The 26,005-nt window shown below is 40.9% G+C and overlaps 1 protein-coding gene across 8 annotated transcripts in view; it reads right to left on the bottom strand.

Annotated features, from left to right (window-relative positions):
- Positions 1–26,005, bottom strand: part of KLHL29 (kelch like family member 29) — a 392,255-nt gene that overhangs the window by 292,703 nt on the left and 73,547 nt on the right. The window contains exon 3 of one of the 8 annotated variants that reach the window (XM_064650632.1): positions 3,690–3,779. The exons of the other annotated variants lie outside the window; for them this stretch is intronic. The gene's annotated coding sequence lies outside the window, so the exon portion shown is untranslated. The remainder of the gene's footprint in view (positions 1–3,689; positions 3,780–26,005) is intronic. 8 annotated transcript variants of the gene reach the window in all.

Below are 26,005 nucleotides of genomic sequence, written 5' to 3'. Positions count from 1 at the left end.
GCTGCTGCTAGGATAAATAGAGTCAAGGTGCTGAGAGACACCCCATGTAGATGGGGGCCACAGGGAGACTGACAATGGAAAGCAGCAGCCAGGCTCAGTTTGGTAAGCTCCCATTTTAAAAGCTGACATGCAAATCTCTACTTACCCTACATAATATGAACATTCTCCTACAAACCCAGCTCCTGATTAACTCAGTACATCACTTGCCAGTGCTCTCTGAATGAGCCTGTGAGCCCAATTAGCAGCAGATGCAGCACTAACACTCCTCACCTGCTGTGCTTACCAGTCTTCAGATCAGGAAGGGAAGGGAATATATCAAAGACTTGCGGAGGGAAGGAAGCTTAGAAGAGGCTCAGAAAGGATGAGGGAAATAGATGTCTGCAACTGTTCCTCAGGCAAGGAAGCAGAGCACTATACAAAAGGGAAAACATATGGGCCTAGGGAAAACATTCTACAGATCATGAAAAACATCCAAAGGGCTGCTTGAGCACCCCAGGAGCATGTGCAGGGTGTAGCCAGGAGTGCTGCTGGGGCTCAGGGGACCTCTTCGCCTTGCCTGAACCCCGGGGGAGCTCTGCCACATGCAGAGCTTCTCTCCACATGCTTTGGTACATCAGCACAGGCACCTGAGTCATCTCACCTTCTCCAAGAGTTCTCCTTGACCTATAATTTTTCTTTAGTGCCCCGAAGAATAAGGAAAGAGCCTCTCAAGCCTGTGGCAGCAATACTAATACAAAATGTTTAGGAGCCACTCAGCTAAGGTTTTCTGAACTCCCAAGCTCCATAGCTGCATCCCAGTTTTATCTCTAAACCTCTATATCAGTGAACTGATTGCTCTTACCCACCAAACCACCTGTTGGCTTCTGCACCTCACCTGTTGGTACTGGCTTTGTAACAATATGAAAAAAGAACATCACATGCCAGTTTGGATTTTTGGTCAGAGGAGTAGACAATCTGTCTTCGGGAGGAGGTCCTAAAAATAAGGGTTAGGAGTAGATGGGTCTGAATGCCTGAAGCTTTGTGATGTCAGGGGAGGTGGATTTAATGCTGTATTTAATGCCATAATTTTCTATCAACTAGTGGAAGGTAGCCATATACTCACTGCAAGAAGCCTGAATCTCTCCAACGTATTGGGCAAAGAGAGACTGGGCACAATGCATAAACCAGTGGGAAATTTAGCAGCAACTTCTACATGTCCATCTTTTCTAAACTTCAGCTGCCCCAGAAGTAAAAGGATAATGGAGTTCTTTTTTTAGAATAGTAAACATGTATCTTTTACATACACAGCAGTCACCTGTTCAATGAACCCTTTTTGTTGCTATCTATCTTCAGGACAGTCATTGTGGCTGTGGGATATAGATGTAACAGAAATACTTTGAAAGAAGTCTTTCTGAAGGTATAGTCAAACAGATCATCTAGGATCCCACTGCTGTACATTTTTACTGCTGTCTAGACATTAAATTAACGGCCTCCACTGACTGCTGACCAGCCCCTAAGTGCCAACCACATGTCACCCACTGGCTTGACAGCAGTCTCAGAGTCTCTCATCACCCACTTTGAGCCAACTGGATTGCACAACATAGAAAAGCTTCCTGCAGTTACTGACAGCAGTTTACACAGAAAGTCTTTCAGTCTCCAAAATATGTCACAAATGGCCAAAGTTTCCAAACAATGCTCCCAACAGAAGCACAATTAAAGAGATGGTTTTGTTTTCTACGGGTGCATTCTCTTATCTTTGAAACGGGAATGATGGTGCATTTTCAGAGAGAGGAAATTAATGTCTCTCTCACTGGGCTTTACAACTGTATTTGCTTTTCAGACATTTATTCCCTGTCTGCAGCATGAGAAACTACTGCTACAGGTTGACAAAGAGAGCTGTCAGCGGTGACCATGCCATCAGGGCGAGATACCCTAAACCACATCTGAATTCCACCCTGGCAGGTCAGGTACACATATCAGAGGCAGAAACACAGATGCAAAAGACACAACGCAAATAAACAGTGGAACAGATTCTTTTAGCCAATACAACAAAGAAGTTTCTAAATTACATTTCTAATCTAGCCTTTCAAAGCAGAAGAAAGAATGAAATCATGCAAGAATTCTAATTTAAACTGTAAAGTGAAGGAAAAATCTGTCCTTAATACTGAAAATAAAGGAGAAGAGCTGAGGTAGCACTCTGCGCTTCAATTCTCTAGAAGACAAGTAACAGTGTACAGCAGGTACAGCCCCAGGTTTACCATGGGACCTCTGGTCAGCTCCTGGCTGTTCCAGGAGCCTCAAGACCTGGCATGGCCATGAGGGCTTCTCCTCTTTCCCGGGGCATGGTGTGCTTTGTTTTAAAGTCTTCATGTTCTTCCAGATTATTGGGATAAATTTAGGAGCTAGTAGCATGGAGTAAGGGACAGAGAGTGGACATCTGTGGGCATCCCTGGACTGCATGTTTAAGACAGCTGCTGCCTGACCTTACACAGAACTCAATCTACATGGCGGCTTGTGACCTTACATTTCTTGGCGTTACCTGTCATGTACCTGAGGAGCCTGACATTATTAAAATCCTATCCACCAAGTACCACTTCATTTTTATGGCATTACAAGATGCACAAGCACCTGTGAAGTTAATTCCACCCAGCTGAGCAGCTAGCATCATCATGCCTTGTCTCCATCCTATAGACCATTAGCTATAGCTGGGAAAGGAGGAGCTGCAATTTCAAAAGACATAAGTAGGCTAGTCATCCTTGGTAAGAGCCCAAACCAACCTGGTCCTCTTACTCCTGGACATCCTGGTACATTTTTCTTGACCCAGCATCATGATCACATTATTCAATATAATTTGTGTTACTACCAGGCACATGTGAGTCTAAGGAACAAATACTGGAAGAATGGATTTCAAAGATCTGATATTCAAATTGTGCCAAATACGCTCCTACATGCACATTCTATAAGACAGTGAACATTCAGATTAAGTTTCATAAAAATCTCTCATTTTAAGACAAGCAATCACAATGGTCTAAAACTTATAGTATGATGAAGCATTCTGGGTTAAAAGGAATTTGGGTCATGCAACCCTGAGGAGGAAAATTTTCTTTCACGGGGTCTACCCTCTGCTGCTTTTGATTCAAAAGGAGAGAAGTGCTTTCGGTGTGTTCCCAAAATGTTCTTTTCAAAAGGGATCCTCCCCTTCCCTCCCCTGCTTTTGCAGAGGGTAAAGGTGTTGCCCTCATGGCTGTCCAGCACACCACCCTACCAAGGTTAGCTCCAGTCTAGTCAAACAGATGTATCCTAATCTCCCCAGTACAGATGTGGCCTTAACAGATGAAAAACACAGATCAACCCCCTTTTGGTGAGTAACCTCATTCCTTGTATTACAGGGATTGTAACATGCAGGTCTTACTCATAACTAAACCCATCTCTCCTGGACAACAGCGGGCACCTCTCACTGAGTCGACATCTCAAATTTATAAGGATTTACCACTTCCTTGGGTCTAGATGGTATGGACATGGATGAATTCTACTGGAAGGTGTCCCCGGCCATGGCAGGGGGTTGGAAACTAGATGATCTTTAAGGTTCCTTTCAATCCAAACCGTTCTGTGACTCTACAACTGAGGCAAACAGCAGAAACATCACAACTGCCAGCCTTGGCCAGCACCACCAGTACACAAAATGAGAACAGGACAGCAGTGAGGCTCACCTATCATCAAAGTAAACCCTGCACGTGGTGGATCACACTTGCCTGATCTTGATTGTTGGGACGGCCAGGAGTATTGGGCTGCTGACTGCTCTGAAAGCATAAAGTGTGACATTATTTGACAAAATCAAAAGATGTAAGTATTATACACAAATTCTTCTATCCTTACAAAAAAAGTTAATATAATATAAACTGTAAATAAATAATAAAGACACAAAGCCAACTGCACCCAAAAATATACAGCTGAATATATCTGAGCTGAGACTTTACAGCTGCAACTTGGGATTTTATACATAATTTGGGTTTCTCTGTTCTTCATTCCTCATGTGGGAAATAAAAAAAAGAGGAATGAGCTCTAAAGAGGACTGCCAGAACATAGAAAAAAATTAACTGCATGATCCATTTGCACTTGGCTTGTTGTTTGTTGTTTTTTTAATCAGAGAGGAAAAAAGACCCAATTACTGTTCTGAAATGAAAGATTCACTCCAGATAGTCATTGACACTTGTCAGACTGCACTTTATAGCTCTTCTTCATGACCACCAGCACAATAAGCACCCGGTGTTTGACTTTTAGTGCTAACATTTCAAAACATCAAGTACATGAAAACAGTCTGCACAAAGTATCTTTGTGATAGTCTCTAAATGTCCTCCAATGTTATCCAAAGAATGAGAAAAATATTTGTTCCAAGATATGTAAAAAAATGGAAAATTTGATGTGATGCTACTTCAGATTAAAACCAAGCAATTTCATTTTATGCTTTATATGCTCTCCAATCCCACTAAGTATAATTATAGACTTCTGTCTACTTACAAATCTCTCTGTACAATGGAAAAAGCAATAAACACAGGTTCTGCCAGCAATCAGATAACACTTATCGTAAACAATAGCTTTTACAATTTATTTGAAACAGGTTCAGCTGCTACAACTTAAGATTTGGTTATTTTTGTTTTCGTGTTGGATTTGCAGCAGGTGGTAAGGACATGATAGAAGTGTTTAACCACAAGAGATTTCAAAAAGGGACTAGCATTACACTGCATATGAAATATGACAGAGATTTATTTTACAAAATCAGTTTTCCATCTCCCAGGGACCTCCAACTACTTTGTAGAAGCTACTTCTGAAACTTTCTTCTTCTTGGCTCTCAGCTCTCCCAGAACCACATATAGCTTGATGCCACACCAAAGGTGACCCACATTCAGAAGTGACTCCAAACCTCATCAGTTCTGTGTGCTAGTTTCTTATGCAAGTGGGAAATTGTACAGTGCACTGAAGTAAATGTTGACTGCTGATAGGAGCCCAGCAAAGATGGACCAAGTTTCCAGCAATGGTATTCAGAGAAGTGTGATTTACTGTAGCTCCGGAAAGCAGGGAAAGAACCCCGAGAAGTTGCATTGTTCTGCTGTGAGTGAACAATGCACCATGAAAATGCCACATCGTAGCTGAGAGTATTGTACGAGAACAGTGATCCCAGCATGTGATCAGTCTGCAAGACAGTGACGTATCTGCATGGAGGATACAGACTTAAAAAGAACCTTAAAGGCTGGGTGGAACAGGCTAGTCCACTCCATGGATCCTACCTCTGAAGAGATGCAATGGTTCCACATTGCTCCCCACAGAGCAACACATTTCCTCACATCCCCAAAGGCTGAGTTCAACCATGTTGGACAAAAAAAAATGCTTCACATGCTCTCCAAATGAAAAACTGTTTTCTGTCCCATTTTCCCAGTCTTGTGAAGAAAAGAACCAATAGGCTCATTGGCAATTTCCATGAAGACAAGGAGTGTTAACATCAACATCAGTGGTCAAGGATTCAACACCAACGAAGCCACAAAAAATTACTGCAATCTAATGTTATCTCTCTCCCTCCAGGTATATATCACTTTGAGTTGCAAGATACTTAGGTTTGTACTTTGTTTATTTTCCTAAAGCAGATTAGCAAGAAAATGGAAGGCTAACAGAACATTAAGGTTGAGAATTTAAATGAACTAGTTAGGAAAAACAAGGCTGTAATTCTTATAACCACTCTATGTCAACCATCTTGCACATATTGAGAAATCAGTGTTGTTGTGGAGGCTGGGAAATTTATGTTGCAGTATACCTTTAATATGAGTGAGTCTCATTTATTGCAGGAACTTTTAATTTCCTAACTCGTACATTAAATTCTCAATATAGCTTCACAATAACTGTCTTTTGGTGGTGGTGGGGGTTTTTTAAACACTTATTCCCCATGTTTTTAAAATAAACAAATGAAACAGCGTTTGAATACTGAAATAAACACAGATAACTTTTGCCAATTTTTACATACAATTTACAGACTAAATATATCAATCAATCTCACATCTATACCTTTCAAATCAATTACTGAAGTAACCAGAATTAGTGTGCAGAATCCAACGGCACAAGTAGTTGGAGCCTCGCACATTAACATTTAGAGAAACCTTATGGATGTGTGACTAGAACCTCAACAACCTCCAGAAAAACTTCAAACAGCTCAAAAAGACACAATGTAGTTAAGGTTCAGGGTGGTAGAAGGGGACTTGGAAATCCTAAGAACTCCACCCAGACGGAAGTGGTTGACGGGTTAGCCCTTCTCCCCACCCTTCCCAAAACCCCTTCTCAGAACCATGGCTAATACAATTCCATCTGACAAATTTTTTCTGTAACTGAGTTAATAAAAGTCTGTGGGCCAAGAACACAGCAGCAGCTGTCCCAGCCAAGATGCCACCTACACTTGTTTGAGAAGCACTTGGTGCCTTTAGTTATCATAGCTTTGACTTGGGTTTTTCTCACCCAACTTGAGCAGAACCCCTTTTTGCATGATGCACTTAGTAAGCAACTTCTACCCTGATAAAAAGTTCTTGAGCCTCCTGCAAATGGCCAGCAAAATTCAGTTACAAACGCTCCTTTTCTACCAACTCAGTGAACAGGCTTTTTTCAGTAACACATCAGGTGCAATTATCTAGCACAAACTACTTTCACCCTGACTGGCACCAGCAAGGGGAGAGAAACCCCCAGTGTTCCCCCCATCCAAAGCTGCCTTCAGGTTAGCATCCCTGCCAGTATAGCCCCAGCTGGCACTCTTACACACTTGTTTCGTAAGTTCATCTTTGTTTCAGGGAGGAAAAGATGCATTAAAAGAGGAATCCAGGACACAAGACTTCATAGCTGACATAAGCCAGCAAATATCTTCAAAGTCATGTCCTTCCAAAATTGGGACTAAGGTACAAAACTATTTAAAACTATTCGTCTGCCCAAATTTGCAAGCTAGTCCAAATAGAAAGAGAATCATGACCCTCTCACCTCTTGCAAGAACATATTTCAAAAATGGAGTTTAGCAAGTGACAGACATTTTTGTTTTGCAGCCTTGAGATGCAGAGCAGATCCCAAATGCTACATTGCTACATTCGTTTGTAGTTCACCCCAGTTTCAACAGAGGCTCTACCTTTGAAATGACTGCTACAGCTCATCCTACTTTCCCACACCAAGGTTTAAAAATCCCAAAATAGCTGTAGCAAATGTGCTTGGTACGGACGTGAGGAAGGGCAATCTGGGCCGTCTTCTCCTCACAGAACGATGCTGAAGTCTGGCCAGACTCCAAGAATGCATATTTCCCTGCAGATGGCTACAGCAGCATTTAACAGTAGGAACCATAAATGACTTCCACTTCTAATTATGTATATTATGATTTTTAACATTTTTTTAGGAGGGTGGGCTTCTCCCCTTGACCACTTTTTTTTTTTTTGTTAAATTCTATTTAAAGGTAGTCACCATGTGCTTAGATCTCCCCCTCCAGCATTTATTTAGCTTTAAGCTACCTCAGGCTAAACATATTTTATCTGTTCAATATATTGCAGTCCAGTACACTTCAGAGCAGACAGAATTACTGCCACAGTACTACGTAAACCAAACCCACATGTTAAAGAAAACAGTAATGTGATGCAGTGAGTGCCTGTCCACAGTCATTCAGCTATAGCTGTCACTCCTACGTTTACCATATGAATAGATGAAGATTCCCTCAAAGCAACAGAATCTTAATTCTCTCCCCAGATTCAAATGTATGCATTCAGGAAACACTTCAAACATCAATATCTTTTCCTCCTAAGGCACACTTCTTGTCTGTAATTAGTTTCCATTGGTCAAGTGGGTTTGCTTCTATATACCAGGCTATAGGAGTGTTTTAAGTGATGCTTTATGATTCATCCTACACTGTCTAATATGACTTTTTTTCCCTGTTAACCCAGAATAAGAACGAATAAAGAGGAAAAGGAGAGAAGGGGGTGGGGGGGAAGATTGCCTGCAATCATATTGTTACACTGTGCACAGTTTATGGCTGGCACACATCCAGTTTGTGGCTGCGATAAGAAATGTGTAATCCTATTATACGGAGAGGAGTCAGAATGTACAAATAGGTCCTGGAAAGAGGAACTTCTCCTGTAAGATTATTCTTCTCACCATAATAGTTCTGCAAGTAGGTCTAGACGGGGGCTCTTCGCTGTTCTCCCCCCACTGCTAACAGAAAGCCAACTGTCAAAACAATTCACGGCACAGGAGTTGGGATGCTTGCAGGAGACAAAAATGAAGTGGTGCTGTAGGTTTTGTACAACAGCAGCGTTAATTAGAACAAGGGCTGCGAGCCCTCGCAGGCTGGCACGCCGGGAGTGTATCGCACAACATCAAGAGAGCCCGGCTCACTCCAACGCCGCCACACTCCGTGAGGTTGCCAAATCCTGCACACTCAGCAGTTTTTAAGAAACATTAACTGCTTATCAGGGACAAAAGCTGGTTCTCATGGCACTTTGCATCGCTGCTTCCTTAAAAAGACACACAGAAACCATTTCCCAGGCACGGGGCTTTTGGGCTGCTAAAACCACATTCTTGCACTGAATGTAGAAAACCAAATACCACCTACCCTGTAAGTCAGCATCCCCCTGGAGTTAAATTCCTGAATAATTCCAACATGATTATCTATTTTTCTCATTTCCTTTGCATGACAATACTACATTAACTGTGGTTATGATTCAAAAAAGCGGCTATGCGCTCCCCAGCTTGCCCCACAGGCACAAGTGCTTTTGACGTGAGATAAGTTAAAATACAGGACAGTGCTCTCTTGAAAGACAAGTAATTTCTTCACAAAGATCTCTGCATCGGGGAAGTGGTGAGATCATTGCCAGAAACAGCTGTGCTCCCCAGTGAACCAGGCTGGTACTTAGCCTGACTCCTGTCTGACCAAAGAGTAAGTTTCTTTTGAAGGGCAAAATATTAAGAAAAAAGAGCTTTTTCCTACGAAAAAGAATAAATAAAACAACTCACCTACAATATCATGTAGGAGTAAAGGACAAGTGATAGAACAAGAGGAAACAGCTGCAAGTTGCACTAGAGGAGGTTTAGATTGAATATTAAGAAAAAATCTTTCACTGAAAGGGTGGTCAAGCACTGGAACAGGCGGCCCAGGGAAGTGAGGAAATCACCATCCCTGGAAGTGTTTAATAAACATCTAGATGTGGCACTTAGGGACACGGTTTAGTGGTGAACCTGGTAGCATTAGGTTAATGGTTGGACTTTTCAAACCTTAATGATTCTACAACATGGTCATATGGTTGCAAGGCAAATACAAGCATCATAAATCAGCTGAGGCGGCAGCAGGGTACACCAGCTTATTATGAACCCCATAAAACTGTGGGTAGAGTGATACAAGCTTGTGAACAAGCTAGTTTGGTTTATTTGAAGATACCAAGCTGGACTGGGTGTATTTGCATGACACTGCAATTCCCTCTGTGACTCAACATAAACAGTAAATACCAACAAAACGCCGTTAGCATCCTGTTTTCCAACTTGATGCAGCAGCAGAGCTCACAGATAGGAAATGTAAATATCTTCTAGGTAGAAAATGGAATCTGAGATGGGAAAGAAAATACGTAACTCCATGAAAACCAAGATGCTCTACAGTTACAGGCATAAAGGTGAATGACTAAATTGTGCCCTAGGTCAGGGGAGCACACATACATTTCCATTAAGGATGCAGGAGAGTATGTGTGTAAAACAGAATTTAAACATATTAAATAACAAAAGAGTGTTGTTGTTTTTAACCTTGAGTAGTACTCTCCCAGTAAGATCAACAAATTCCAGATTTTCTCAGCCACTCTATGATCCAAGCATCAGGCCATGCAGAGACTGAGGGCAGCCTCAGGTTGGACTGGATACAAGGTGCCTGCCAACCTCAGTGGTTCCGTGAGTCTCTGATAATTAAATAATATTTATTTCTTGGAGAAAAGGTAGAATGTCACAAATTCTAAATCTAAAATAATCAGATTAAAATGATTCTGTTAAGTTAAAGTGAGCAATAACACATGTGCTGCAACCCAATTAGCAAAGAAGCTCACCCAGATGTTAAGTGCCTTTTGCAAAGTACCTTCACTTGACCTGACAAATGCCAAATTACCTGAAGTAGCTGGACTCTGTTGCAGATTAATTAAAAGAAAACAGTAGAAGAAAAAGATTGAAGGGAACTGTACAAAAACTGAATAATTCTCCTATTAATATGAAGCTGAGGTACTAATTGAACCGAGCAGTTTGCAAAATCCTTCAGTAAAAGGGAAGTGATGAGTAATTCAAAGTAGCAAAAGACAACAAAAAAATCAGAAATCATCCCCTTATAGAAAAAAATCATGAGACATTAAAAATATAATATGGATTCTTTATTTCTTCTGTGATTTTTAGGGGGTTGTTTGGGTTTTTTCCCAGCTTCTCACTACAGTTAGTGCTGGCACTGCAGAAAGCACCAGCAGACACTGATGCATGTTCATGCAGACACGAATCCCCAGCTATTATTCTGCAAACAAAAGCAAGGACGTAGCTGGCCTGTGTGGCAGGGCAGGCTGTTTAATCAAAACAGCCTTTAAAAAAAGAATAAATCGTAATCATCTCCTGAGGGTCACTCAAGGTTTCCTGCAAGAAACACATGACTATTTGTTAATCCAAGTGCCATTCTGGAGACAGTTCAGGAAGACCAGGAGGGCAATTGGCAGGTCTGGGAAGGCCCGACCAGCTGACTCGCATGGTTGGGATCCAGCAGGATGGCAGCACGGTGACGCTGCCCTTCTTGCTGTTCAGCACTGGGCACCTGCTCAGCGGGTGACACACAGCCCACAGCTTGGGAGTGAAGCAATGACACAGCAACCTGAAAAAGTCTTCACCACCACCCTCAAATGTCATGTTTTAGACTCGAGCTGTCCTCTCCATATCCTTGCAACACCATCTCCACTGCACAACCCTGGCATTGCCGTGCACCTAGCACTAAATAAAGCTGTGCTGTTCACATCTAAGCTTCATTCCCTGACTCTTGTACTTTCTCCTTTCCATGAATGACTTCCTGGAGACCATCATGTAGAATCAAGAGGTGCTGTCAAGATGATAGAGAACAAGTTGTCACCTGGGAGGTATGTACAGTAGCATTTTTGGATGGAAATCACTGTACTTTGCTGACATATTTTTTTTAAAACACTTGTATCCTTGCTTGGGATGTGCAAGGATGATTAGGAGTCATCCTCTGACTTCTGGTTTCTGTGCTGAAAATACATTGCTGTTTTTTGATATCTGAGTGAAGCGTGAGTAACTGACGCCGTTACCAAGACAGAGCTATAGAGAAAATGGAATCCACTCTTCTGCAAAATCCTTCAGCAGGATAAATCCCACTCTGTGTTCTATGTTTTACACACCAAAATGCACATGGACAGAAGCAAAACAGCAGCTGGGGCTCCAGCACAGTCCACTCACAAGAAAAGATCCTTCCACATCTTCTCCATCATTCCTGACAAATAAGCGTGCAGCCTACAGGAAAATTTTGTCTGCACGTATCTTGATGACTTGGAAGGGGTTCCTGATACCTGCAACACTGCTTGGTCTGTACAGGAACAAATACTCCCCTTGTACAAGTGTGGCTGATAAGACCACAATACATCTTCTCCACATGTTTTGGAAAGACCGTTTACTTAACTTTTAGTCCATACAGAAGGCTAGAAAAAACAAAGAGGCTTGCATAACTACAGGTCGTTCAACAAGTCATGTTATGTCAGGAAGGCCAAAAGAAAGGCAAAAATGAATTTCATACTTTGACAGTATGTGTCACTTTTCCTTCTTCTGCCATTTGTTCCCTGTTTTATCTTACATGTTCTAAGCAGGTATGCTGATCCTTGTTTTAGCTGTATAGAAAGGAAAAAGGAAGGAAGGGCAAAAAAGTATGAAATAAGTAAAAAGTGTTGGGTGCTGCACAAAATGTGAGGATAGAGAGGTAGTTAGTGGTGGAGAGAAAAGACAAACATCATACTGATCTATGAAAATGAAACTCCACAACAGAACCATTCATGAACTAAGAAAAAATAAAAAAGTTACCAAAAAGAAGTCACTAATTAACAGCAGTTTTCCCACTGACTAGTTATGATCTGAGGAACTGGCAGTAACAACCAACTTCATTTATTCATTTAACAACTAGAAATACAGGAAAAATCTTCAGATGAAAGCACTTTTTTCCAAGGTATCTTTCCTCTGAGAAACAGTATAAACAGTGGTAGCCTATTAAAAAGCATATTCCTGTTCAAATTGCCAATTTAAAGACTTCAGTCCAGGAAAATTGAAGTATGAAGAAATGCCTCCCTCTCTGCAAGCCCAGCGACTCCCCTCCCCATCAGGCTCCAAACCAAACACAACTCTCTACAAGTCTACCCAAAAGAACGCAGCAGTTGCACTGAAGTCCCAATGCAGTTTTCATACGGTTCATTGTTTGAGCTAATTTAATTAAAAGAGGGTCCAGATGATGATTATCCTGGCAAAAGGAAATTGTATAGACAATACAATGGCAGACTGCCATGATCATTGTATCTTAGCTCTTAACAGAAAACAGAACTAAAGGAAGAGGATAAAACAAGCCCACCTTGCTAACTATCAAAAAGCTAGCATCTTCCAACCCTTTCCACAGGCTCGTACGAGACTCAGGTGTCGTCCAGTCTGCCAACTTCTGGCACTCACTTTGGTGCTGTGAACAGGACCATGATCAGTTCAAGCAGGAAAATTTGTGTGATACAATGACAACTTAGTCACACCCCCACCCCTCCAGGCAATGAAGGTGGTATTATTTATGGTCCAAAGTGAGAGTTTCAGGTGGTCTGGGCTCCACTCTCAACACCATCACACAATTTCCTAGGGGAATGTAGTGCTCATTTCCATCTATAAGACCAAGGTCATATCACATTTAGAACTCCTGTATAAATATTTAAATATAATAAAATTGTAAAATTTTAAGGAATATATAAACAGCTCAGGGCTTGAAGTTCAGCTGTCTACAGAGCTCCACTCAAATCAGAAGCAGCAATCCTTCTATGGAAACCCTTCTGAAAACCATTCTTAGATTAGGAATATTTCTTAGAACTCTGTAGGGACATAAATCAGTGCTGTTGATCTGCACACTCTTACAGTTCAAAGTCTAGTAATGCTAAGCTGAATTTCATTGGCTGAGAATAACTATTTCCACGAGGAGACATTTCTAAATAAGGGATGCTTTGGGTTTTTTTAATGACTGGAAGATATTTTTGCATGCAATTTTGATTCTCATCTACACATTCCTGACTGAAAGTTTTTCCTGCTCATATTGTACAAGAATATAAAAAGAAAATGAATAAACAATGAATAAACAAACAAATTCAGCCTCTGCCCAGCAGATGTATGCTTTTTAATAGAAAAGCAAAAATGTAAGAAAAAAGGTCAAATTATTTGATCAAGGTCAAAAAAGCAAGCTAGAGGGAAAGCTGGGAGTAAAGTTGAGAACATGATTTCAACTGTAGATTTCAGAGTTTGAGGCCAGCAGCTCACCTGATAGACCTCCTCCTGATCTTGGGTATCTAAATGCATACTCCAATCTTAGAAATAAACAAATCTTCCTAAACCAAAGTGAAGATGCTTTGAATAATGCCCCAAAGATGTTACAGTGACTAGGAAACTAGCTGCTACAGTGAGAGGAGTTTCAAAATTATTCCTTCTGCAACAGCCTTTGGGATACCACAAAAATGACAGGAAGTTTGGTAACCGAAGAGATTTCAGTAAAGCAGCAGCTGATCAGTCTTTGTCTCAGTTATATGTCTGAAACAGAGAAAAGAGCCCACTGTTCCCTGATTAGGTTTTACAGGAGACGCATTGAGCAACTCCACCATGATTATTTTGGAGGACAACTACTCTAAACACTGACAGAACCTAAAATACCACTGCATGACATGGTAGAAGGAACGCATTTTAAAACTATAATAGGAAGAGAGTCCTTTCAGATTGGTGTACTCATCCTCTCTGCTCATGTCCAGTTTAGAAGAACAAGTGGGAAAGAGACTGACTGTAAGGTAACAGGAGCAGCCATCATCATCTTCATCTCCAGCTGTTCCTCCCTCCCAGTTTCAAGTGCTTTCTGCAATAACACACATGCACACCACAGAGAGCTGCTGTACCTGCTACACCACCACTAAGTGATTCTGAGTAATGGGAAGAGAGCCTCCTGCAGATATGCTCTTTCCTGAGCACACCTTTCATACAAAAGTTTGAGAGTTTCTCAGCTCAGACAATTCTTCAACGCAGCATAATAAAACCCATCCACATAGCCAAGGATCTGCCCTCAGCCAGCAGTAATTAAAATTAATCATTCACAATTATTTTCATGGGCATGTTCAAAAAAAAGACACCGCCAGCTCGCTGAATCCTCAAAGCCGACAGACCTTGAAATAGGCTGTGGTCAGGTACAGCGCCTTCCTGGGTTCCAAGCAGTTAAAAACATGCTTTGCATATCGATTCACCATCCCTCTTGCAGGACCCACAGTGCTGACAGCCAATGCACCTTGGTCCTGCAGCCCAAGACCTGAGCTGGCATCAACAAGGGGGACTGGTAAGGAAAGAGATTTTTGAGGTTAGTATTGCTATGCCTCTAATTATTGCTGCCCTGCCAGAATTCAGGGCTGTTATCAATTTCTTATTCTTGAACCTCAGTGTCTTCTGAAACTCAAGATTCTCCCTATTTTCCACACATTTGTATTAAGTTTTTAATCACTATCTTCTTCTCTTTCAGCTTCACTGGTCACTGCTTATGCTATTCTGAAGCAGAGAGGTTTCTAAGGTACAGGGTAGCCTGAAGGTTATCAGTTTCCAAGCCTCAAAAACTACTGAAGAAATTACATTTACAGAGGTAAAAGAATGAATAAAATCCAATGTAAGGCATTAGAACTGTCACTTTCTGGAACACTATTTACTTATACAAGCAATTTTTATGGGATTGAACATTTACTATTCATGATAGCAGCCTTGATCAATTCTGCTCCTTTGAAACTTACCATAAAACATAAAAGCATCTGTCTTATGTATATAAACCCAAAATTTGTAGGCGGTAAGACCAAGACTGTAACCACTGCAGAGAGAAAGCAATCTCACACCTAACAGACTGCAGATCCCTGGGTATCAACCTGCATAGCACTCCTTCCTTCCTAGCAACTGGAATATTGATTTTTACAATACCTACCGGGAAAAAAGGTTTTCACCAATAGAGTGAAGGAGGATCAGGGTAATGGGATCGTCTGCTTCCCACCACGTGTGTTCTATAGTTGGAGCTCAAAACTGAACTAAAAGCAAGAGATGATGGAACATTCCACTTCTTACATTAATCACCTCTTGGCATGGCTTCCAGTCAGAAGACTTGAAAGGAAAAGATACTTTCTCTCTGCTGAAATAGAGAAATGCCTGATAAATACAGTTTCCTTTTATCTAGAGTGATTTTTCTATGTAGGTATGATGTTTTGCAGGAAATAGGAGCACCATCTGGAGAGGGAAGAGTTACACAGGCAGGGCTCAGGAAATCTCTCTCTTTAGGAAATTCAGCTGGAGAAGAGGTAAACAAAGTAAAACAAGTGCAGCACTCAAGCACAAAAGTCCCCGTGGCCATCATGAACGCTACAGCAAGTCTGAAAACGTCACCCCTAACTTCTTCATGTTTTATGCAAGGTACCAATTTATTTTTTTCCTACACTGTTTATTTATCCCACACTTCTCTTGTATTGTTCACCCCATTTTTTAATCATCACAGTCTCCTAAATCACATTAGATCTTCATTAAACCACTTTCCCATTGAAGATGGCAGTAAAGGCATTAGGACCCTAAAATTAAGGGCTCCCCCCTCAACCTCTCCTTTGTGCACCCTGCGTTTGCAGTGAGGCCTCCCAAGATGTAACTTTAGACCCGAGACAAATATTGACAGCTCCCAGATCAGCTCTCACTTCATCCCCTCCTTCCACAGCCATGAGCATTTGCAGCTCAGAAGAGCAGTAGGGATCAGTGTCTCCTGCCAGGCTGCCAGAGAGAGCCCAGCCAGCATCACAGCTTCCCCCTTAGACTACAAAGCCTAACTGTGACTTGTGCACTTTATATGGTTTTTGCCCCACCCCGCAAAATTTTAAACTCATCTGGAAGAAGGAACTCAAAAGGTGTTAAGAAGAGAAATAATTAAAAAGGGTGGCAGCCTGATATATCCTCATATATTACAGGCTCTTATCCCTTTGGAAAGTTAAGACTAAATTAATCACAGCTAAAATATTTTACAAGCTTGTACAAACTGAACAGGGACCTTGACTGAACTCCAGCATGTGGGGAAAAAGAAAAAAGAGCAGAGGTGGAGAGAGGACTGTTAGAAGAGGCATGAGGAGCCCCAAAAACAACCTTGGAAAACCAAAAGTAGAATCATAGGATGGTTTGGGTTGGAAGAGTCTTTAAAGACCATCTAGTTCCCAACCTCACTCCCATGAGCAGGAACACTTTTCACTAGACCAGGTTGTTCAGAACCCCATCCAACCTGGCCTTGAAACACTCCCAGGGATGGCACAGCCACAGCTTCTCTTCAGGAAATAGCCAGAGCAGAGAGAGCAGTTGGGTAGACACATGTGTGCATGGAGAGGGATCATAGAATCATATTGACAGTGGAACAGTAAGAGAACAGTTGCAAACAGTTTAATGTGAATTGTGAAAGGTTTATTTTACCAGGTTTGTTGTAGCTGCTGACCAACCTTTCAGTGATAAAGTTCTGTTTAGCAAAACCTGATATTTCTGACCTCTGAAGTAAAGCAAAACCTTTCACAAATTCATAGAATCACAGAATCAGCTGGGTTGGAAAAGACCTCCAAGACCATCAAGTCCAACCCTTGATCCAACACTGCTGTGGTTACTACATCATGGCACTGAATGCCACATCCAGTCTCATCTTAAAAACTTCCAGGGACGGTAAATCCACCACCTCCCTGGGCAGCCCATTCCAACGCCTGACTACCCTCTCTGTAAAAAATTTCTTCCTAATATCCAACCTAAACCTCCCCTGGTACAGCTTAAGACCATGCCCTCTTGTCCTACTGCTGTTGTCTGGGAGAAGAGACCAAGCCCCACCTGGCTAAAACCTCCTGTCAGGGAGTTGTAGAGAGTGATGAGGTCTCCCCTGAGCCTCCTCTTCTCCAGGCTGAACAACCCCAGCTCCCTCAGCCTCTCCTCACAGGACTTGTGCTTGAGTCCCTCCACCAGCCTCGTTGCTCTTCTCTGGACCTGCTCCAGCACCTCAATATCCTTCCTGAACTGAGGGGCTCAGAACTGGACACAACACTCAAGGTGCAGCCTCACCAGCACTGAGTACAGGGGAAGAATCACTTCCCTGGTCCTGTTGGCCACACTGTTCCTGATACAGGATGCAGCTCCCTGAAATTTCCCGGCTGTTCAACATAAAAAAAAGACATCCCAGATGTGCAGGCATTGACTTGTTCTCCTGAGCAGACATGTGGAGCAGCTCTGTCTGAGCAGAGATGAAAGCCCTGTATCCTCTTCCAACAGCAAGACAATCTTCCCAGTAATGGATTAAAGTGGTTTAAGTAACTATACATTTAATAAGGTCAAAAGGGCAATGACACAGTTACATTTTGATTGTTCTGAACTACAGATTGCTTTGCATTTTTGTTCCTGTTTTAAATACAAAAGTAGCACTTTTTGCCAGAGATGACATGGTGTAAGGATATAAGCAAAGCAAAGAACACAGGGAAAAGTACCGTCTTTATTAGAGAATACAGGTGAGCTTCCAGACACCAGGACCTGCAGACATGAGATCTTCACAAAGCAAGGACTGTTGCTCTTTAAATATGTAAACACAAATAGACATGTTTATATACACATATATATAAAAACTTCCTACCTTGCTTTAAAATCCAAAATATTTTCTCAGTGCTGTCAGTAACAAATAAAGCTCAAAGTTCTTTGGTTGGAGAAAGAAAACCATAGTTCAGAGAAACAGACCATGGAAGATCTCAGCAGCAAAAGATACCATTAGCTATTACCTACTGTGATTATGGAAAAATGCTATTTTTTTTTATTCGGCACCTCCCCTCTCCTTGCCATTCTTTTCATCCACCTTAAAAATGATTCTATGATTTAAGCAAACAGGGTCATTTGGGGGTTGTGTGTTCCTGGTTAAACCTCCCTGGCCCCTCCCCTGGGGAAAAAATAAAAAAATCAAAATCAATCAGCAAAAAAGAGAAGTTTACAGTTTACTAGTGTTCCCTTTCCTAATGCAAATTCAGAGCAGTTCCTGTAGAGACTGTAAACACCCACACAACTTTTCAGGTGGGGAAAAGAAAAAAACCACACACCAGTAAATCTAAAACAGTAATTTCTTTACCCTTTCTTTGCAAAGTGACTGGATATAAAATCTCTTGCTGCCTCACGCACAAAGCCTTTGGCAGAAGGGCAAGATGTTTCAGGGCACTGTGAGGATTTTATGATTGTCTTAGCTTTCCTTGCAGCCTGAACAGTCTGCATAACCTAATAGCATTAGCTTACTAACAGATATATTAATAGGTGTGGGGGAAGGGAAAGGAAGAGGGAAAAAAGCCACTGAAACACATTCCACCTACACAAATCACTACTAATCATAAACTCAGGTAGAAAGCAAATTGCTTCTCCAGGACCAGGAGAAGAAGAAAAGAACAAAAAAAAAATACTGAGGGAAAAGCACCTATTTTTATCTTTTTCTGGAAATACATTAATCGCTGTGTTTATCAATCCATGACAAGGAACGAGAAAGCAAAAAAAAAAACAACTGAAGAACTGCCACAACATCTTACAGTTGGTAATTTCAGAGTGATAAATATAACACTGGCCTCAGACTGCAAGAAGGATTAGATATAGCTGTAAAACAAGTAGTGAAGGTAACAGTTGCTGTTGGGTCTGGTGTTAGGATTAGAAAGCACTGCTAATCACAAGAAATGTAAAAAGATTAAGAGGTGACGGTTGCCAGCAAGGCTTTAAAAGCATGTAAATGCTGGAATTTATTTTGGGATTAAAATTCCTCAAGGAAAAAAAAATAAAATAAAAAATAAAATAAAATAAAAAAAAAAGGATAGATCATAAACAGCATCCAGTTTCACCTACACTGCCCACAACCCACTCCCAAAGATTAGGAGAGTTAGAAAGTGTGGAAAAGTGAAACATATGCCATGGCTTACACTTAAAGGTTCTGGGAGAGCTTTAGTAAGGAGAAGCAAATATTTGTATTCTGGCACCTATAAATTAACCACGGCAATCTAAAACCTATTTGGGTTTGATTTTGCTTACCAAACACCTGCCTGAACACAGTGAGTCACAACTTTGAGAGGCACTGTAACGGAAATGATGATGCCATCTCATATCTGCATCCTTGCAGCAGGAAGAATAAGACATCTTATGATCTCCTAGTTTGTTTCCAGATGGTTTAGATTCACCTCTGTGATCTGTTTATCTGTTAGTTATCAAGGATAAGCAAAGCTCCCCATATAAAAGAATCTGGAGCGTGCAAAAGAAACCTCCCGGGGGGGGTGGGGGGGGGGGGGTGGGGGGAAGAAAAGAAGAAAAAAGAAAAAAAATCAGCTTACAAAGACCTCAAAATAAACACTATCTTTTGAAATCCAAATTTTAATTTTGGATTAAAAATTTTACTGAGAAGGCATTTTAACCACAGCATCATGGTCAGATTGCCTAGATCCCATATGACAAAGTGCTCTCCATCAGCATCAACTGCAAAGTTCATTGCTGTCACCTTGGGTCACCAGCATCCCAAACCAGTCCATAGTACAACATCCTGAGGAGAACACAGACCTCTGCAAAGCCCACCAGTTACCCCCCAGGCCTGATGGGACAGTCAAAAGTTGGTTAATGCTGAGGCCACCTAAAACTTGTCTCTCTCCCACTGTGTCCCAAATGTATCCAAGGATTTAGAGTAAAAATCAAGTGCCACCAAGTGATTTCATGAGCAGTGGCTCTGCTCGGCTGCATTTCCTCCTGGGCATCCAAGAAGCTAATTCAGACCAACCACTCTTCACTCATTAATTTACCTTCTGTAAATCTGGACCTTGCTACTCCAGAGGTTAGGTAGTGGTGTGGAATAAGACCACTTCAACATTTTCTCCACACCTTTTACTCTAGCATTCCTGGTGCATCTGTCTGGATTTTCAGACTGTAAGACTGCTTTTCCCTTCTGTTCACTCAAACCAAACATTTTTTCCCAGATGCCAGTAGCAGAAGCAGAAATAACCATCTTCCAAGAGTTATAAAACAGTTGTATTAAATAATAGAGGTGAAAGCACTGTGTATGATTTCTGCAGAAGTCTTTTCAGTAGAACAGATAAATTTATTCACTGCATTATGGAACAGTTTGAGAAAACAAGATCATACAATGTACACTGCCTCTATTTAAATTGTTTCATTTCTATTCATGAGAGCTCTGATTAGATACACTGAAAATATCATCAGCAAGAAATAAATAATTCTGCCAAATTAATAGCTGTTGATTTCTTTTACCTGAAAACGTAAGTAGCATCTCATTCACACTAGACAAAACTGCTATAATTTGGATATATCGATCTTGTTGGTTCAAGTCTACATAGCACACTGAGACAGGTGTGCATCTACATTTTCTTAATATCAAACACCTTCTATAAAATTGAAAGTTCTTTCATAAGCTGAGATGGGTTAGTATATGCTTTGCTTGGAGAGGCTTAGTAGACAACTAGGTTTTTTTTTTCCCCTGTAGTTGTCTTCCCCAAATAGCAGGTTGAGAGAAATAAATTGCTTTAAATGCAGAAAATTGTTTAGAAATGGTATTTTAGGGAATACAGGTAAATTTTCTGTATCACACAGAATTAAGCCAAGCTCAGCAAATGCTCTTTAATTAGAAACACGTTTAGAGAGAAGGCAGCTAGAAATAACCATCAGTAGCATCTTTACATGATGGGAACTACTAACCAACCCCAAACCAGGGGCTCTCCAGTACCTCCCTCCCCGTAAAGTATTTTGTGGAGAAGTGTGGAAAGGGGCGCAAATTTGTGCAAATGGAACAGAAGGTATTATTTAGCAGAAAGATCTGACTAATATTTTCTTTGAGAAAAAACAGACTGAAAACATAGAGTTAATATATTGGTTTAGACATCGCAGAATGATGAATGCAGAATGTCTGCTCAGCTTATGAACAACTGATAAAAAACGCTCTACATTTTGAAAAATTCATCCAAGAGTTGACAATGAATTCTTCTTCTAAAAATCAAATATAATTGCTGTAACATTTAAAAAAAATCTAAATGCATAGCTGAGTACCTTAAGAGCAGCCTGTTTGCAAAGCAGCCAAGTGATACACCTCTGAGAGCTACTGTTAGCTACTGCAGGGAAGATAAATCAAGAAAATGCTGAGTTGAGGTGCAATTTGACAGTTATTAGCAGAACAGGAGTAATTTGGTGAAGGAAAAAAATCTGAAAAAATATCAGTTCACAGCAACAGATTTTGGAAGCCTATTTGCACATAAATTGGAAAAAATAATTCTTGCATTAGAAACTGATGAAGATGAAACAATATACCCTAAATCCTAACATATTTGAAATTATTTTCTTTGATTCAAAGCTGATAATCCTGTAACAGGCAGTAACTAAACAAGGGCTTTACCAGACTTGCTCTGCATGTTGAAGAGACTGCACAGCCTGATCCTGATCTGGGGCCATTCAACTATCGGAATAACGGGATTTACTGCTATTCGCACCTTTGTTTTTGCCATTTGAAAGCATCCACAGTGCGCAGAACACTGGGCTGTGTTTTAAGCATTAGCGGCATAAATATCCCCTCGTGTACTGTATACTTCACCACTTCTGGCTTCCCGTAAATCAAGCATACAACCAATCATCTTTTTTATGTTGGACGCTAATGGCAACTCTATTATTCAAATTCAGGCTCCACAGAGTCGCCTCTCGCAGGGATGTAAAGCAGCTCAGGAGCAGGCTTATGACTGAGCAAGGGAAGATTCAAATCTGGCTATGATTTTCCCACTACAACCCCACCACCTCTTCTCAATTTATCTGCATCTTTCAATTTATCTCTTCTGTGCAAAAGGCTTTTTAAAAAAAAAACAACTCCTATAAGCAGGAAAATAAATTAGAAAGTCTTTTCTGCTCTTCAAGGACCACCTCTTTGTGTCCCCATAAATGTTCAGCGTAAATGTTTTTGCTCACATACTCCTAAGCAGAGAAGCTGTTCTTTACTGCATTACAATTAGACGCATAGATTAAGAGATATCTTTCATGTCATTATATCAAACTCTTCTACAAACATACAAAGGGATTTTATAGACTGTTATCCTTTCTGCTTACCACTGAATTCTCACACTCAGCACAAGATGCAGTAAAAGGGAACGATACCTTCCCTGTGTTTACTGTGCCCACCAAGAATCATTAAAAAAACAAATAAAATAACTTAGACATAATTTCAGCAGCACAAACTGTTCCCCCATGGGGTTTCTCTTTTTTTTCTCCCCCTCCTCTCATCTTTCAGTTCATGAAGACAGAGAACATGAAAACTAAATGGATTTATGTGTAAATAATTCATGTTTTCAGGCACATCAAACTAATACCTAAGTTCATCCAAGGAGCTGGCCAGATTTAGCTGATTCCAGCGGTATTTTAAACAGCATTCTGGAGAGTTAGTCACAAAAGGTTGCGAGGAAATGCTGAACAGCTGTGTTGATAGAGTTGTTTTGAAACAACACGTGTTGAAACTCTACCTATCCTTACTGAACACAGCTGACAGGGAGACATTACCAGCTGTCCTGAACTGCCACTGCATTTTGGAGACTCATGCCTGCACAAGAGATGCTTTGTGAGCGGGGTGAGCTCTGGCACATCTTGGGAAGACGAAGAGAATTACAAAGGCTGAGCATCGTTTTCCTGCCAAGTGGTAGGAAAACATGTGGCAACATAAAGCATCTTCAGGAGCACAAGTCCCACAAGGCAGACATCCGCACAAGCTGAGCTGAACCTATGAGCCAAGTTGCCTTAAACCAACGTCCCGTGGGGACTGGGAAGCGAAGGGATGGTAGTAACTCTGCTCCTCTTTAAGCCATGATGGAAAATAGAGAGTATTTTGTGTATTTTTAAGCATCCTAAGTACAAACATTGGATTTACTCTTGCAGGGAGTCTAACAATTAACCTTTACTACACTTGCACTTTCCGTCATGTTTCTTGTGCTAAATAAACTATACTAAACTTGGTCAGCTAAAGAGGACGAAAAGAAAATCTAGGGACTTGAGTTTTGTTTTGGTTTTGACTCTTTTAAAAGCCAGAATCTAAACCTTTCCATTCTTCTTGATTTAATAACACAAGTGGTCTCTCTCCTGCACATGGCTATCAATGTGTCAGGAGTCTGCAAAAGGGGACCAGGGAAATAGGTCTTTCACACAACTGAGGTCTGTTCCTCTGATTTACAACAACTTCTCATTGTACAAATTGCATTAGAAAAAGCAGCAAAGAAATACAATCAAATTTCAGGATATAACAACCATTTTAGTATCACTGCTTTGCCTGCATAGGAAATGGTTGCTTAAAGTGAAGAAATCATTTTGCCTTGTGGAAACCTTGAGCAGGTTAGTAAACCACTACTGTACTAGAGATTAATTTCTGCAGTCAGGTTTGTATCTTCAAATTCACTGAAGTGGAGATTTACTGCAACAAAACCAGAGAAAACCACTGGAGGGATACGTTGGAAGTGGAGCAGGACAAAAGGAAAACAAACACAGAAAATACAATATTCTTGGCTTTGCAGTGCAACCCTCATTGATTTATTCCAAAAGGGTTTGTGTTTTCAGTCTAAATTAACACGGCTCATACTCATAACCTAAATCACACAGAGATAAGATCCGGTGAAGAGTTAAGTTTTGCAGAATGCTCATCCAAGTGTTTTGGATGAGTTTCATTAGAAATACATCAAAATACCTTTAAGAATTATGATTTTAATGACATGCTTACTCTTGAGGGGAAATTTTGAGCCCTTCAGTAGAAAGCAACCTCACTGCAAGCAGGACTTCGATGGCTCTGAGGTACTGTTTATGCAGTGGGAGCCCTCTTTAAATCAAACATGTTTAAAAGTGTCCTTGTTCTAAAGTTGCCTGTACTGGGCATCCCGTCACAAATTTATCCTTTATGCTTTGCAGAGTAATAATTCTCACACACCCACATAAGATGTCTGTGAGCAACACAGACACTTCCATCTCGCTAATCTTCCCACATTACATGGAAAAATGAAGTGCCTCATAGTCCTTGTGTGGGGAAGCCACTCTAAAACTAAACGTGCAACATTTTCTGTCTATTAGATATGCAAAAACATACTTGTGATGGTGTAAAAACAAGTGTGATGAGAAAATGTGCATTAATTGATTCTGACAAATAACCACCACAAAGCAGTCCATCATCATAACGAAACAGGCAGTAATGCCTATCGAATTATAGTTCTGACCTTTGGTGATGTGGAAAACAGTATTTATTTCCTTCGTTCAAAAAGCAAAAAAACTTGCTGGAATCTCTTGCTTGAAAGTTCAAAATTGAAACTGTTCTCCCTCTAGCCTAGCTGACAACATTAGTTGTGGAGAAGCTCGCTTCCAAAGGAAGTGCAATGTAAAAACAAAGTTGCTGTGACCTTAACAATAATCCTGTTTGCATATTATAATACATTTTCCTACTATAACAAGGCAAAGTCCCTTGTGTTCCGGTCAGAAAAAGTCATCTTCCAGTAAAAGCATACTGTGATCAATAACATTTTCTTAATATATTATATTATCTCTCGCTGAAACACTTTTTCACTTGGCATTTCAGGCTGCCAACTAGGGGAAATTCATGACAAAACTAAGATAGTAAATGAGATACTGCAAATTAATTCCATCCAAGAGCAATCTTTTTGTTTGTGAACAATTTGACAAGCCCATGTTGTCTGACTTCAGCAGAAGCTTTCTCAGCTTCAAATATACATGAAACAGAAGAATCTGCTCCACTACCATACCCATCTTCACTTTACCCTGCATAATTTTGTGTTGAAGTACATTATATTTTCAACAACCATCTCTGAGACCAGAATTGGTGGGGCATACTTTAAATATTAGTTTAGAAAATAGACTGAGAAGTCTGCCATATCAATTGTGAAATTCTGTTTGCAAGTTACAGCCCAGAGCATGGCAGAGTGCAGCAATTCTGTGCTTCTGAAGAGGTTTTGCCACCAACTTGACTGCAACCTGATGCTGACAAGGCCCAAGTGATGAAAGCGACAGCCAAAGGATCTCAGTTTGGTACATGCAAAGTTCAAGGAGAGCTTTGTCACAATGGGCATTACGGTGCAGTACTTCTCTATCTGCATGTCTGAGCTCACTTTTGCTATGATGAGCAGTAGCTTTATTCCTCCCTTGGAGTTCATGTCCTTCTGCAGGCTGAGAGGGTGACCCGATGGCACACAGCCTCCCGTGTGAGAGTCCACCATCATTTTAGTAACAGCAGTTCTGGATTTACTGCGAGCAACTGGTCTTCTGCACGGTCCAGAAAGGCATGATCCTGCAAAAAGCCTTGGGTGCATGCAGGATATTGTCAGTAGGATTACTTACATGCACCTGATCTCGGCACGATTATGTGAAGAATCACTGCTGTATTAATATTTCAGCATAAGGATTAAGGGGCAGGCAGCTGTTGAATATTCATGCTATAGCAGTGCTCTCAGTATGAATTCTCTAGCAGGAACATGTAAAGGCTTCACCATTACCCCAAAGAGATTACCATCCAAAACCCCAATTAAAGAGATACTTTAGTATGTACCCTGTTTTAAGCTCACAGGGCAGGCTCATTGACTAATTGTATTCTTAAAGTGAAGGATGTGCTCAAATTTTTTACTGTATCAAGACTCATGTTGAAAACAACATAAAAGGAGTGGGAGAAAACGGATGA

The sequence above is a fragment of the Pseudopipra pipra genome, chromosome 3 (genome assembly GCF_036250125.1).
Source record: "Pseudopipra pipra isolate bDixPip1 chromosome 3, bDixPip1.hap1, whole genome shotgun sequence".
Taxonomy (NCBI): domain Eukaryota; kingdom Metazoa; phylum Chordata; class Aves; order Passeriformes; family Pipridae; genus Pseudopipra; species Pseudopipra pipra.
This window is presented reverse-complemented; position numbering and strand designations above follow the sequence as displayed.